Source organism: Sorex fumeus, unplaced genomic scaffold, assembly GCF_029834395.1.
Source record: "Sorex fumeus unplaced genomic scaffold, SorFum_2.1 ptg000002l, whole genome shotgun sequence".
NCBI lineage: Eukaryota > Metazoa > Chordata > Mammalia > Eulipotyphla > Soricidae > Sorex > Sorex fumeus.
In genome coordinates this window covers 12,416,278-12,430,207 of record NW_026606059.1, presented here as the reverse complement: position 1 = coordinate 12,430,207, position 13,930 = coordinate 12,416,278, and the positions used below count along the sequence as shown (strand labels likewise).

The 13,930-nt window shown below is 36.2% G+C and overlaps 1 non-coding gene across 1 annotated transcript; it reads left to right on the top strand.

Moving 5' to 3' along the window:
• The first annotated feature begins 2,959 nt into the window (after window positions 1-2,959).
• LOC130023470 (U2 spliceosomal RNA) lies at window positions 2,960-3,150 on the top strand. Its single transcript, XR_008792474.1, has one exon. It is a non-coding gene; the product is annotated as a U2 spliceosomal RNA (small nuclear RNA).
• The last annotated feature ends 10,780 nt before the right edge of the window (window positions 3,151-13,930 follow it).

Genomic DNA, 13,930 nt, shown 5'->3' with positions numbered 1-13,930 from the left:
ACCGTAGCCCTTTAGAAGGAGGGCATATTGAGTTTTTCTCCCTGCCCCGAGCAGAGCCTTGGCAGATGAAGACCTCTGGAATCAGCCACAGCCATGCTTAAGACCACTCTCCACACACTGCAGAGAAGAAAACTGGCCAGTGGGTTTCACAACTCCTGGAGAATTCTCTGGGCCCCATACTGAGCCGATATCACCGGGAGGTTCCAGTTGGGGTAGGTGCTGTCTCTCTGCCTTCTCCAGATGGGATCACAGCGACCATGAGCTTCTACAAGCACGGTTCCCATATGTGGCCACCAGGACTACTCTTTCGAACTGCATGCTGCTTATGCAGCCATGCGACATTTCCTAATATGCAAAGTGAGCAATGAAAATAAATGATCTAGCGTCTGTCCCTGGAAGGCAGGTGTGAACAGTGTTGGGAAAATCTGAGAAAAATATAATGGTCAACCTAAATGCATCTGGACTATGCATTTAACTATGGTGTTATGCCGCCCCAGGAGGGGAAGGGTGTTTGTCCCTCCGCCTGTCTCCCCGCCCCCTTGCAGCAGCGGCATGGTGGCCTCCATCTTTTGGAGCCTAATGGACAGCGAGGTAGTGGACTCATTGACAAGGCACGCGGGGCCTGGTGGAATGGGGGGTGAATCAGTCCTGCTCCCTGCCTTGACAAGGCCCCGGATTTCCACCCACAAACGCCTCCTCTGGCTCCTGAATGACCATGATCCCAGAGGCACACAAACCAATCTCAGAATCCATGGGATTTTGGCAGTAATCCCTCTAGACTTATTACTAAAATATCAGAAATCCAAAATCGCGTGGCAGCTATTGTGACCACACGACATCATATGCTCTTCATAATCAGCAATAGAAAATAAATTATCTAATGATGTCTTTTTGGCAGGTCTGAATATTGGGGAGCATTCCAAATAATAATGTTGGATCTTTTGTCATAATATTGAATGTGATCTACAGAGAGAGAGAGAGAGAGAGAGAGAGAGAGAGAGTGAGTAAAGTGGAAATCTGCCACATGGGAGGGGGGCGGGTGGTGGTTGGAAGGGGAGCCTACTGGGGTTCTTGGAAAATGTGCACTAGTGAAGGGAAGGGTGTTTGGTCATTGTATGACCGGCCAAGACTTAAATCGAAAGCCTTTGTGACTATTCTCACAGTGATCCACTAAATAAAACTTAAAAAAAAAATTGTCACGGTCACGGTTCTCCCATTATTCATTGATTTGCTCAAGCGGGCCCAATAATGTCTTCATCATGAGACTTGTTGTTACTGTATTTGGCATATTGAATACGTCACGGGTAGCTTGTCAGGCTTTGCTATGTGGGCGAGATACTCTCAGTAGCTTGCCGGGCTCTCCAAGAGGGGCGGAGGAATCAAACCCGGCTCGGCTGTGCACAAGGCAAACGCCCTACCACTGTGCTATCGCTATTAATGTTAGAATATTGTATGCTGGAAAATTTATTATTAATAAATTTTGATCTGGGGGCCATAGCTGTTGGTGCTCTTTGCTTATTCTGGCTCTAGACTTAGGGATCACTCCTGGTGTGACTTGGGAGACCATAGAGGGTGCTGTGAATAGAAACCAGGACTTAACCACTGTAACATCTCTCTCTGGCCACTCAAACTTTATTATTAACAACATCATAAACCATTGTGCCTAGATAAAAATGGGGGGATAGACCTAGATTCTTTGCTTCTTTGTTTTTTAGTAGTGGTTGTCAATAAATCATTTGTCTAAAAAAAAACTGCATTTGTCTGTAATAGATGTTGAAAATACATTCTCCCAGTTTTAAAAATAAAATAAAATAAAATAAAATAAAAGACCACTCTCCACGCATTCGGACAAGCCTCATTCATGAAGAAACCAGCAGAGGAACCCAGGCAAGTGGGATCCTGGGCTTAGATCTCCCCATTATCACAAAATCTAATAAAATATAAATAGGTCCTACTTAGTATCAGTAGTTAAACAATGATTCAAATAGGTAAGATGGACAAGAATAATGATAAATGGTCAGTAAATGTGGTTTTGACTGTGCAAAAATGGACAATAAACTATCTCTTCCCTTTTACTGGATTGAAAAATATGTAATAAATATGCATTCTATAAGAAAGAATAATTGAAAATATCATATAATTTATAGAACCAGGGGTATAGTAAATTTTTTGTGAGTTATAACTGTAATTTTATTTCTATCATTAAGAATATTTCCCAGCAAATATTTTCCCGGAAAGGAGTGTACTAGAAAATTGAAGGAGTATTAAGAGTTGAAGCTCCAAATTGATTATTTTATGGACTAGTGAAGTTACCCACATTCTTAAGTCTCAGTTTCTTCAAATAAGTTAAACTGTAATAATAACTATCTCGTGAGGCTTCCTTTTTGACAATTTTTTGTGTTTTTTTAAAACTAGAGCAAAAATATAACACTTACAACCACTATAGAATATAACTGATATATTTCCCAATCTAAAGTTCACTGACACTAGGTCATTTGTGCGTGCATGTGTGCATACATACATATATAGTGTACATATATATACTATACACACACACATATATATATATGCACATACATATCCCAGTGCAGATCTCATGACCATCTTCATTCTATCTTGAAGACTCACTAGCAGGAAAATCTGCAGCCACGACTATCCTTTAAATAAACTAACTTATCGATAAAATAATAGCTTATAAATAAATAACTTCTAATTTTAGTTAGGTAGCTTACAAATAAATTAAATAAAATAAACTAACTTATAATTAAAAACTATTTAAATTTCAATAAATATCACTAAAGAATATAGTTCTCTTAATATAGAAAGTAAGCCATAGTCCTTTTTCTTTAAGCTTTGATTTTGTTCCAGTTTAGTATGAACACATTAAGATGAAAAAAACAAAGGAGACAGTAAAGAGAAACACTGTGTTTCTTTGTTTGTTTTTAAATCTTTCAAGCTGAATGTGTCTCGCCTTTTGGCTAAGATCAAGAGTAGTATCTCTTCTTATCAACTTAATATCTGATACATCCTCTATCTGAGGACAGTATACGAAATGGATTTGGGGGAAGCCTGAAATAGAATAGGAACTTTCTCTGTCCGTTCCATACACCGACCTGATATTGCAGTACTTCCAGAAACAGTGCACAAAAAAAGACATTAAAAAAAAAAAAAAGAAATCTCCCAAGCTAAAAAGATTGAAAGGAAGCAACTTGGAGAACCAGATATCAGAAGACCCAGGGCTAATATCCAACCTTTGACATTAATTAGTTCAGCTGTCTTGAGGGAAAACACTCAATCTCCATTGCAGTTATATCTGCAGTCATTAATGTTGGAAGGCAAGGAAATTAAGCTCTTCCTTTTTCTCAATAGTACATTTTATTATTATTTTAACCAGTAACATTGGCTAGAAAAACCTATCGGGGGTCCAAACATCTCAAATTGCCATGGATTCAGTCCTCAATGTTTCTGGCTAATTCATTAGTATTGCATTATAAACCCCTGATAAAGCAGTTTATTTCTTCTGAACTTTACTGCACTGGCTCATTTTCAATTTGTGATTTTTATTTTCACCACAATTATCTCTTGAAACAATTCCTAATTTAATGAAGACAATTGGCCTGGACATCAGGAAAAAAAAGTATACTTCTTCCCTAAACTAGTTATCTAACTTAAAAAAAAAATAGTGTATTTTATGAGAATCCATTTTTTTCTTTCAATCTATTTATTTCTTCCATAAATAGTATTTATCTACCATGAGTCTGACATATTTTATTTATTTGAAAAATAATATTTGATTATACAGTTCTGTGTTTTTGACTCTCAGTACTGAATGTAGATAGCATTTTTCTATTTTGTTCTTCATTTTATTTCCTTCCCATAAGCTACCAACTCCAAGGGCTCCCCTTAAGGAGTTGTAAACACCAGTGGTTCTCAAAATGGATTGCAAATTCAAATGACCTGAACAGACTTAAAAATGCTTAAGCCTGGATCTGACCCTCAGGTATTATTCTGATGTGATTTTCCTAGTGCGGTCTGCCCCACAACCACGTTATTAGAATATTACAGAGGTATTAGAAATTTTAAAAGCTCTTAAATCTTAAAAACTCTTAAAACAGTTTGTTACTGGGAAAAAAAGAGAATTTTAGACCAGTGGAATATAATTGAGAGCCGAGTCAGACCCACAGGTATATAGACAACTAATATTTGAGAAGGGGAAATGATATTTAGTGCAGCAAGGAAAGCCTCGTCAGCCAATGTTTCCGGGAAAACTCATCAGTCACACTTGAAAAATGGGCTCAGGCCTTATCTCAAAAATGTCAGCTTAAAAAATGGATTAAATAGCGCCATGTCAGACCTGGATTCACATTATATAGAGGAAAACACAGACTGAATCTTTCATGACATAGAATCTAGAGGTATTCAATGATAAGATTTTCGCCTAAACAAATGAAATCAAAAATAAACAATGAGATCACATTAAATTGAGAAGCTGTCTTTGACATCACAAAAGAAATTATCAACAGAATGAAAAAGCTCACAAATAGGGAGAGAGTATTTTTCTCACCAATGATCTAACAAGGGGTTAATTATGCAATACATGACCGACCAGAGTTTGATTCCTCCGCCCCTCACCCCTCTCAGAGAGCCCAGCAAGCTACCGAGAGTATCTCGCCCGCAAGGCAGAGCCTGGCAAGCTACCCGTGATGTATTCGATATGCCAAACACAGTAACAACAAAGTCTCCAATGGAGACGTTACTGGGCCTGCTCAAGCAAATCAATGAACAATGGGAGGACAGTGACAGTGATATATGTTTATATTTATGTAAGATATCCTTACTAAAAACTTTCTTATATATGCACTTTAAAAAGGTGCAAGACAAAAATGTGTAAGTCTGCAACTGTACCTCATGATGTCTCACTATTAAAAAATTTAAAATAAATAAATAAAAAGGTGCAAGAAAACTGACAGTCAGCCCATTGAAAAATGAGAAGAAATTAGCAGAAGTTTTTTAAGGAGGACATATCTATAGATATTGAAAAATCTACCATCAGGAAAATGCAAATTCTATACACAATGAGATATTGAGATATTGCCTCATTCACTGGTCAAAAAAATTAAGAAAAATAAAAACTAGATTTGACATGGATACGGGGGAAAAGGAACCTTTATCTACAAATGATGGGATTGTAACCTGGTTCAACCCTTTTACAAAAACATTATGAACACTTCTTTAAAAAAATTAAGAATTGAATCTCCACATAACCGAGCAATTCAACTTCTTGACATCTATCCTCAAGACCCAAAAATTATACTCAGGAAAAAACAAACAAACAAACAAACAAAAAAGTGTGCTCCTATATTCACTGCAGCAGTACTCACAATAGCCAAAATCCTGGAAACAGTCCAAGTGTCATATAAAATACTACACAATTATAAGTAAAGATAAAATCACTTAATTTGCCATGGCATGAATGGAATTGAAGTCTACTTTACTTACCATGCAAGTAAAGCAGCCAACACAAGAGGGGCAGATACAAAATGAAGTCTAATATGTGTGACATAAAGACTCATGATAGGAGGATAACAAAGAGAACAGAAGAATGAACTATGTGAACTGAGATTATTAAGTGTGGGGAGATCAATGTAATGGTGAAAAGGTTTCACAGAAGAACCCTGAGGCAACAGTAGTGAGAAACAGACATTATGGGGAGGAATTGTAGTATTGGGTGTTGGAATAATGTATGTAAAACATGCCATAATTAAAGTATTATAAATCACAATGACTATGTTTAAAAAACTAAGAATACTTTCTGTGCAGGATGCAGTTACACAAAACAATAAATCACTTATTTTATGTGAAAAACTAAGACATATAAAATCTATTAAAAGGTGTAAAAGTGATTCGAAGAACAAATAAAATTGAGAACTTATTGAGATGATAATTGCTTTTTTTTGACAAATGTATCCGAAATTCAGAGACTTAAATGGCTTATTATCTTTAATTGATGGGCCTTTACTTTTTTATTCTTACTGAGTTTTCTGTCTGATCCATATTAGCTGATCATCGAATCACACATTCAAACATTCAAAAGAACTCTGAAACTTTCAGAAGCATATTTTAAGTGATTTTTATTACCTCTCAACTAATTTGACAAATAAAATTCATTCAAATATCCACAAATCAAATTTTCTGAAGTAATTTCTAAAACTTAATTCTCAGGCGACAAGTTCAAAGACAGGTACTGACACAGAGTTCTACCACAGCACAATCTAAAAAATAACTCACAAAAGAATTTGAATGCAACAGGAATTTAAATAGGAATTTAGAATTTATATCTGAGAAAATATTGATGTACTAACCCAAGTACAATTGATTTTAATTTTAAACTGGATTTACTCAAAATTCAATTACTAATTACAAAAATCCTTACTAAAAACTTTCAGAAAGTTGATTCTATTTGGTTCTGTATGTTAACTAGTTTGCATTTTTGGCAGAAAAACCTTATCTTTTTTTCACAAAGAAAATAGAGTAATAGATAACTCTCTTATGTTCTTGTTTTATCAGCTACAGACCTACCTGTTTCCAACCTGTCATTCCTTATATCTGTCCTAGGAGTGATGCCCTTTCTGTACTCAAGTCAATCTCTCTATCAGTGCTCTGCAAGCAACATTCTCATAATTGTTCGAAGTTTTGACACTCTCGGCCCTCAACCAATCTTCCAACCTAAATCTAGATTTACAGTCATGTAATCCTTTGTTTTTAGTTCTAAAGACACTCTAGACTCTTTCTGTTTTAAAGGGTGTTTTCTCTTGGACATATACTCCTAGTTCTACTAATCTTTAGCTTTCCCAACATATACACATGCCATTTGAAAACTAAATAGATTAACACTCCTTTACTCTGAAACTAACAGTTAATGTTATTTTTTTCCTACCATGCTTCCAAATCTATTCATCTCAAAAATCTATGGTGGTTACTTTAGTTCACAGTGTTCTCTAATTCACCTTGTTCAAACTAAGAAACAGTTATTATTTTTGAACACCACCTTGTCTGTGACCTTCTTGACAGCAAACAGTAGTTTGTGCTAATACTTCCTCTATCATGGACTATGCTCCCTTTTAATTTTGCTGCAGATATCTGAATATAAATTCTTTAAGTGCTTTTTCCACCCTACCCTCATTCTATATGTACTCCATTCTATATATATACTCCATTCATGCCCTTGACAATAATATATTTCTTCACCATCCTAAAACTCCCACATCAATATCACTATATTCAACATGCCCATCTGCATATTCAATGATTTCCCCCAGAACAACCTTTCGCTTACTGCAACTAATTTCAATTCCCCAACAAAAATTACATGACTCCTTTTTTAATAATACTATTACGTTGTCTTTATATTACATACACAGAAACAGGTTTTAAATAAATGGAAAATATGACTTTGCTCGGAGAAAGGTACTGAGGATGCTTGAAATACTCTGTGCATTAAATGAGTAACACCTTCCTTGGCGATTACCAACCTCCTTCCTCTACATAGCTATTTACGTAAATGTGAAAACAGTACATAAAAAATTAATTGCCTTTTGCCATTGAAAATATCCCTGAGGCTTATAAATTTAAAGAAATACCCTTGAGTACTATACATGAAATTTCATCATAACTGAGCTTTTTCTCCTTTGTTCCTGACATTCTTACCCCATTTCCTATTAGTGTCCTCTGGAAATATATTTTAAATAAGTCACTGATGCTGCAATCATTTACTTAGAATCTGCCTCCAGAGAACTCAAAATATCCAGTTACCAAGACAATTCACAGTCTTTGCTAAGTTTTGGTTAGTGATAGAGTGGTTATTTTTTCCAACTTATAAACTTAGGATTAGATACCAATGACCTCAGTATAGATCATTAAAAAAAAAGTTTTATTTCCACGACATCAGATTTTCCAGGTGAATTCTTTTTATTATTGAAGTAACATAAATTCACAAGACTATATATTTAAGGGGTACAATTGCATGCCTCTTCAAAATGTGTAAGTGACCTCTGTTTATGCCTCCAGGTGATATTAATCTACTGGCTAATGTTTTTAGGACTTTCTTGAATCCTATTCCTCCCACTATTCCCAGGCAGCCTTCATCCCTGACCTCTGCAGTGTCGACACTGTTCTTTAGATTGAAAAATCTGGGGTCTTTTTCAAGTGAGGCAACCAGCCTTACTTCTGGAAGTCCTTGAAGCCAAGCCCACATCCCACAAATGCTGGCAAGTAGTCATGGACCAGTTAAATATTCTAGGGTTCCTGGAGTGTGTGACTGCATTGGCAATCGCGTAGAACCTCCAAAGTCTACAATACCGACATCCTAGTAGGAGCACACCAAATTCAACAGGAAAATAACACAGAAACCAACTGAGCTTATTAAACAAAAACATTAATACAGAAGGCTCAACCAGCAAACAACAGCTTAGTAAACCCTCAGACAAGGACTTAATGACCCAGGGTGAGAAATAACAATTTTCAAAAATTTTCTTTTACTGGCTGGAGCAATAGCACAGCGAGTAGGATGTTTGTCTTAATGCAGCTGACCCAGGTTCAATTCCTTCATTCCTCTCAGAGAGGCCAGCAAGCTACCGAGAGTAGCTCCCAGTGGCATATTCAATATGCCAAAAACAGTAACAAGTCTCACGAGACGTTACTGGTGCCCGCTCAAGCAAATTGATGAACAACAAGAGGACAATGCTACATTTCTTTTACTGAAGTATTTTTTGATAATTTGATTGCCTGTTACTTACAACAAGATATATATGATAAAAATATTTTGTGCCTGCTTTGGGGGTGGTCAGGGAAATGGGGAAAATGCTACCAGGTTACACTGGTTGTAGGATTGATGTTGGAATATTAAATGCCTGTAACAAATGCATCATGAAAAACTTTGTAAACCACAGTGTTTAAAGAGGAAACAGTAAAAACACAACACATTATATATTCGTTATCTTTTGTAAAGATAGATGGTCGGCAACTACACCACCTCCGCTTTGCTGATGACATCGTTCTAATAACACCAAACATCAACCAAGCGGCACAAATGCTGAACGACTTTGACCGTGAATGTGGAAAGGTCGGACTACAGCTGAATCTTGCGAAGACAATGTTTATGAGAAACAGCCTTGTTCCTGACGCTCCATTCGCTCTCAATGGAACCACCATCTCCGAATGCAACAGTTATATATACCTAGGTCGAGAAATCAACATGATGAATGACCTGGCACCTGAGTTGCGCAGGAGGAAGAGAGCGGCTTGGAATGCCTTCAAGAGCATTGAAGAAATAACTAAAAGGACAAAGAACCTCCAACTACGAGCACATCTCTTTGATTCCACTATTCTTCCTGCATTAACATATGCCTCAGAGACCTGGACCCTACGAAAACAGGATGAGAACACTATTCGGGTCTCTCAAAGAGGAATCGAAAGAACTATGCTTGGAATATCACGATTCACTCAAATGAGAGATAGAGTCCGGAGTTCTGATCTTCGTCAACGCTCAAGAATCAGGGACGCTGTCTCATTTGCCAAGACATCAAAAATCAGATGGGCTGGACACGTAATGAGGTTTACAGACAACCGCTGGACTAGAGTCATTACTGATTGGATTCCACGAGACATCAAAAGATCACGTGGACGCCCACCTATAAGATGGTCAGACTTCTTCATCAAGACCCTAAATGATCGGTTTGAGGCTCTACATGTTCCTAAAACGAACAGATACCATTGGGCTACGCTAGCACGCAACCGGGATGAATGGAGACGTTACTGGCACCCGCTCGAATAAATCGATGAATAACGGGGATTAAGTGATTTACAAATCACTTAAGTGATTAAGTGATTTGTAAACTACTTTGATAAATTGCTTTAAAAATTGTAAAATAATATATTTGCTTTATTAGTACTCACCAACAAAGAAACAATACCTTTTTTAAAGTATTTATTTAGCATTTATTTAGTATTTATTTATTTTAAAGAAACAATACCTTATTAAAGTACCCTGGAACGTCTCTCTCCTTGATCCCCTTCCACCTCACCATTTAATAACCTCAGTTCTGTGGTCAGAGTCTAACGAATGTAAGGTCTAATTTCCTCAGGATTTATCTATTTCTTGTTTCCATGGATCTGTACATCCCTTGAATAAAATAATCTAGTATTTTTCTTTCTCCTTCTGGCTTATTTCACTTCATAGGACAACTCTAGTTACCACCATGTTGTAAAAGGCAAGATTCCACCTTATAACTGAGTAGTATACTTCATTAAAACCATTTTTTTGTGGTTGGCTAAGTATCACCAAGAATGACTTCTGATACCCCTGAGCCCTGAACGGGAGGAAAGGAATAAAGGAAAGAAAGAAATGGGAGGAAGGAGAGAAGGAAGGAAGAAAGGCAGGAAGGCAGGAAGGCAGGTAAGAAGGAAGAATGGGTAATTATATCTCTAATCAGTTGATACAGATGATATTAATTGAGAACCATTTTCCTGAAACACATTTTAAATGTTACACACTCCGTTGTTGCATTTCCATTAGATCAATTAGACCATCCCTTCCTTTATCATAAATAATGGAAAAATATTTTGTGACATAAAAAATACACCCTTAGTATACCACAATTATGTCTGTACTCTCTTTTAACTTTCTCAGTTCTGACAATCTCCAGTGCACAGAGGGCTAGGCAATGCCAGGGACAGATCCCCTTTCAAACATCTAGAAAGCAACTACATAGCTCATGAAACCCACATCAGTCAGCAAAATATGTAATCAATCAAAAATGTGCAGTTTTGAAGGTGGGTACTTAGAATCTACCTAGACCACTGTAAGAGCCAGTGTGGTATGAAACTGATGCCAGTTGAGAAAAGAGGAAAGACTTCTGGCATCTCACATTTTCAAGGACTCTAGGCAAGATTATGAGGGAAAGATTAGGACCCTAGCCTGGTACCTGAGGGGGCAGTGACTCATCTTTGAACACTGGCAATTTGGCAAGCATAGTGTGGCTACCAAATCCTGTTCCAGCACTAACAAAGCTCAGATACCCCCAAAATTTCTAGCTACAAATCATATCCTGTGACTTGCTGAGTAAAAAGAAACCATAATTGGAGCAAGGAAATTTCCTGGGCCTAGACTTAAGTAACTTCTGGTCCCTAGGGCACCAGACTCCATTCGGAAAAAGATTCATGTAACTGACCAAAGCAAGAAACTGTGGCTAGGCCAATGTCATATTTATTTTAGCAACACAGGGAAGATTGTTTGGCATATCCAAGCCACAACAGTGATTAGCCTTCACTGCCCCTACTACCTTGGGCTACAAAATCTTCGCTTGTAGCATAGATACTGCAAGGAGAGACTTAGCAGGCTACTCTTCACCCTTTTGAAATTCCAACAAAGTCAGTAATAGCAACAGACACAAGAAACTGGATACAATGGAAGAGTCTGGGATGGCAATCATTAAGCTATGTCAGGGAAATAATAGGAGGAGAGGTAGCAATTATGGATTGTATATCTCAGTTTGCTGCCCAATCCTAGGGTGTAGATGAAAGAAAATTTAAATATGTGCGTGCATAAATGTATGTATGTTTATATCTACATACATATATTTTATACACGATATACATACCCCCTCACTCCAAATAGGATACACACACATATATATTATATATTTTTAAAAGTGGAATATTTATGTCTTTGACATTTGAGGTCATACATAGCAGGACTCAGGGCTTATGCCTGGCTCTGTGCTCAGGAGAATTGATAGAGTGTGAGAGATCAAATCAGGGTCAACCTCATTCGGAGAAAGTGCTTTAACAACTGTACTATCTCTATGGTACCCAATCCCAGATTTTTAAAAGTTTATTTTTGTGCTTTGAGAAATACTAAGTGTCGCTTGGGGAAAGGGCAGTCCCATGATGATGCTTATAAGTGTGTCACTATGTGATACTCAAGTAATGATGCCAAGGATCAAATCAGATGCCCCTCCCCAAAAAGAAAGTGGATAGAGTCCTTGCTTTGCATGTGGCTGATCTGGATTTGATCCCATGCACCATGCATTATCTCCTGAGCATCACCAGGAGCAATCCCTGAGCAGAACCAGGAATAATCCCTGCAAACATTTGGATATGAGTCCCCCACAAGCCCCCCAAACCTAAAACCCTTGAAGCTCCTCCATGCATAGCATGTATACCATCTCTTTTAGTCATCTCTGGCTTTCAAAATATGTTTATAAACCAAAATCTACTGCAAGTACTACTGGAAAAACATAAAAAATGAAAAAATAAAAATAATGTCAAATAAATGAGAAAGACAATTTCTCAGAAAGTAACTTTAATAACTTGGAAATGAAGAGACTCTAAGACATGATGAATTTGACTATTATGGAAAAAATCTCAAATACATATTATTATAGCACAAAGTACTGGTAAAATAAGAAAGGAGCAGACAGAGCTCTTTACCAATGAAATTAAGCCTAAAAAAACTTTCAATGTTAATGGTGAGTATAAAAAAAGCAATGAATAAAATTAGAATTCTGCTAAAAGCCATAACAAACTATCCAGTTTTGCAGAGTAAAGAAGTGGAATTAAAAATAAAACCCCATTAATGGCTCAAATGGAAGAGAAAAGAGAAATGAAAATATGAAATAAAAAATGAAGGAGACCTTTGAGAAATATCACTTTCCATTAGTAAAGGAAATATACCGGTAATGAATATACCATGAGGTGATGAAAATGATAAAGGAAAGAGTGCTTTTTCAAATAATAAAAACTGAGATCTTTCCAAAAGTAAGGAAATAACTATAGAAGTCCAGGACATGGGCAGAGCTCTCAATGTTCTATATGCAGAAAAAAAATTATACTAGGATAAATCATTGATAAATTTTTAAAAGTCAATAAAAGATACCAAGTGCTGCTAGCAAAAAAAAACCACATACATAATACAGAAAAGCACCAAATCAGGTGATCATCAGATTTCTCATCAGAAACTACAATCTAAGAGTGAATAAAATGACACATTTATAAACCTAGGAGGTAAAATCTTCTAGCCAAGTCATGAAATATAATGGAGAATAACTGCTGTCCTATATATCATGACTAAGCAGAATTTGTTCCAGGGATGAAAATATTTTTCATTACATGCAATTCAATTAACACAATATAGGACATTTTAAGAAAAGAAAGCTAAAAGTACATCATCATTGGTTAGAGGTAGCTTAAATTGTTTGAATGCTTTGCATGCAGGATACCGTGGATTTCTATTACCACACAGTCCTTTAATGGTGACTGGGAGTGATTCTAATACTCTGGGGATAAATCTAGCATCACAAGAGGATAAAAAAATCAAACAAAATCACAACGTCATATTGATAGATGTTAAAATAACATTTAACAAGATTCAAAGCTCACTAATGAATGGCAGTGGGTGTGGCTCATGGTGGAGTAGTTGGCCTCCAAAGATCATTAATGATGAAAAATCTTAATATTTGGGACTCAGAGACATACTACTACTAATATAATGACAATAGTAAATATAAAAATGATAAATATTGATATTAATTTGTTAAATTAATAATTATTAATAATAAATGTTAGTGAATTCTAATACATATGATCAACTTATAACTAATATTCAATGGTGACTACTAAAATATTTCCCCTATGATATGAAAAAAGATAAGAACGTCTGATTTCACTAATAGAGTTCAACATAGTTCAGAAATACAACTAGAGAAATTAAGTAAGATAACTATATCAAGGGAATTCAGATTGAAAAATTATGGTAAAATATAACATTTTGTAGATGTTATAATTAATAGTATACATAGAAATACTAACAGTACCACCAAAAGCTATCTGCAAAACACAAAATCAATATAAAATACCTTACATTATATATCAC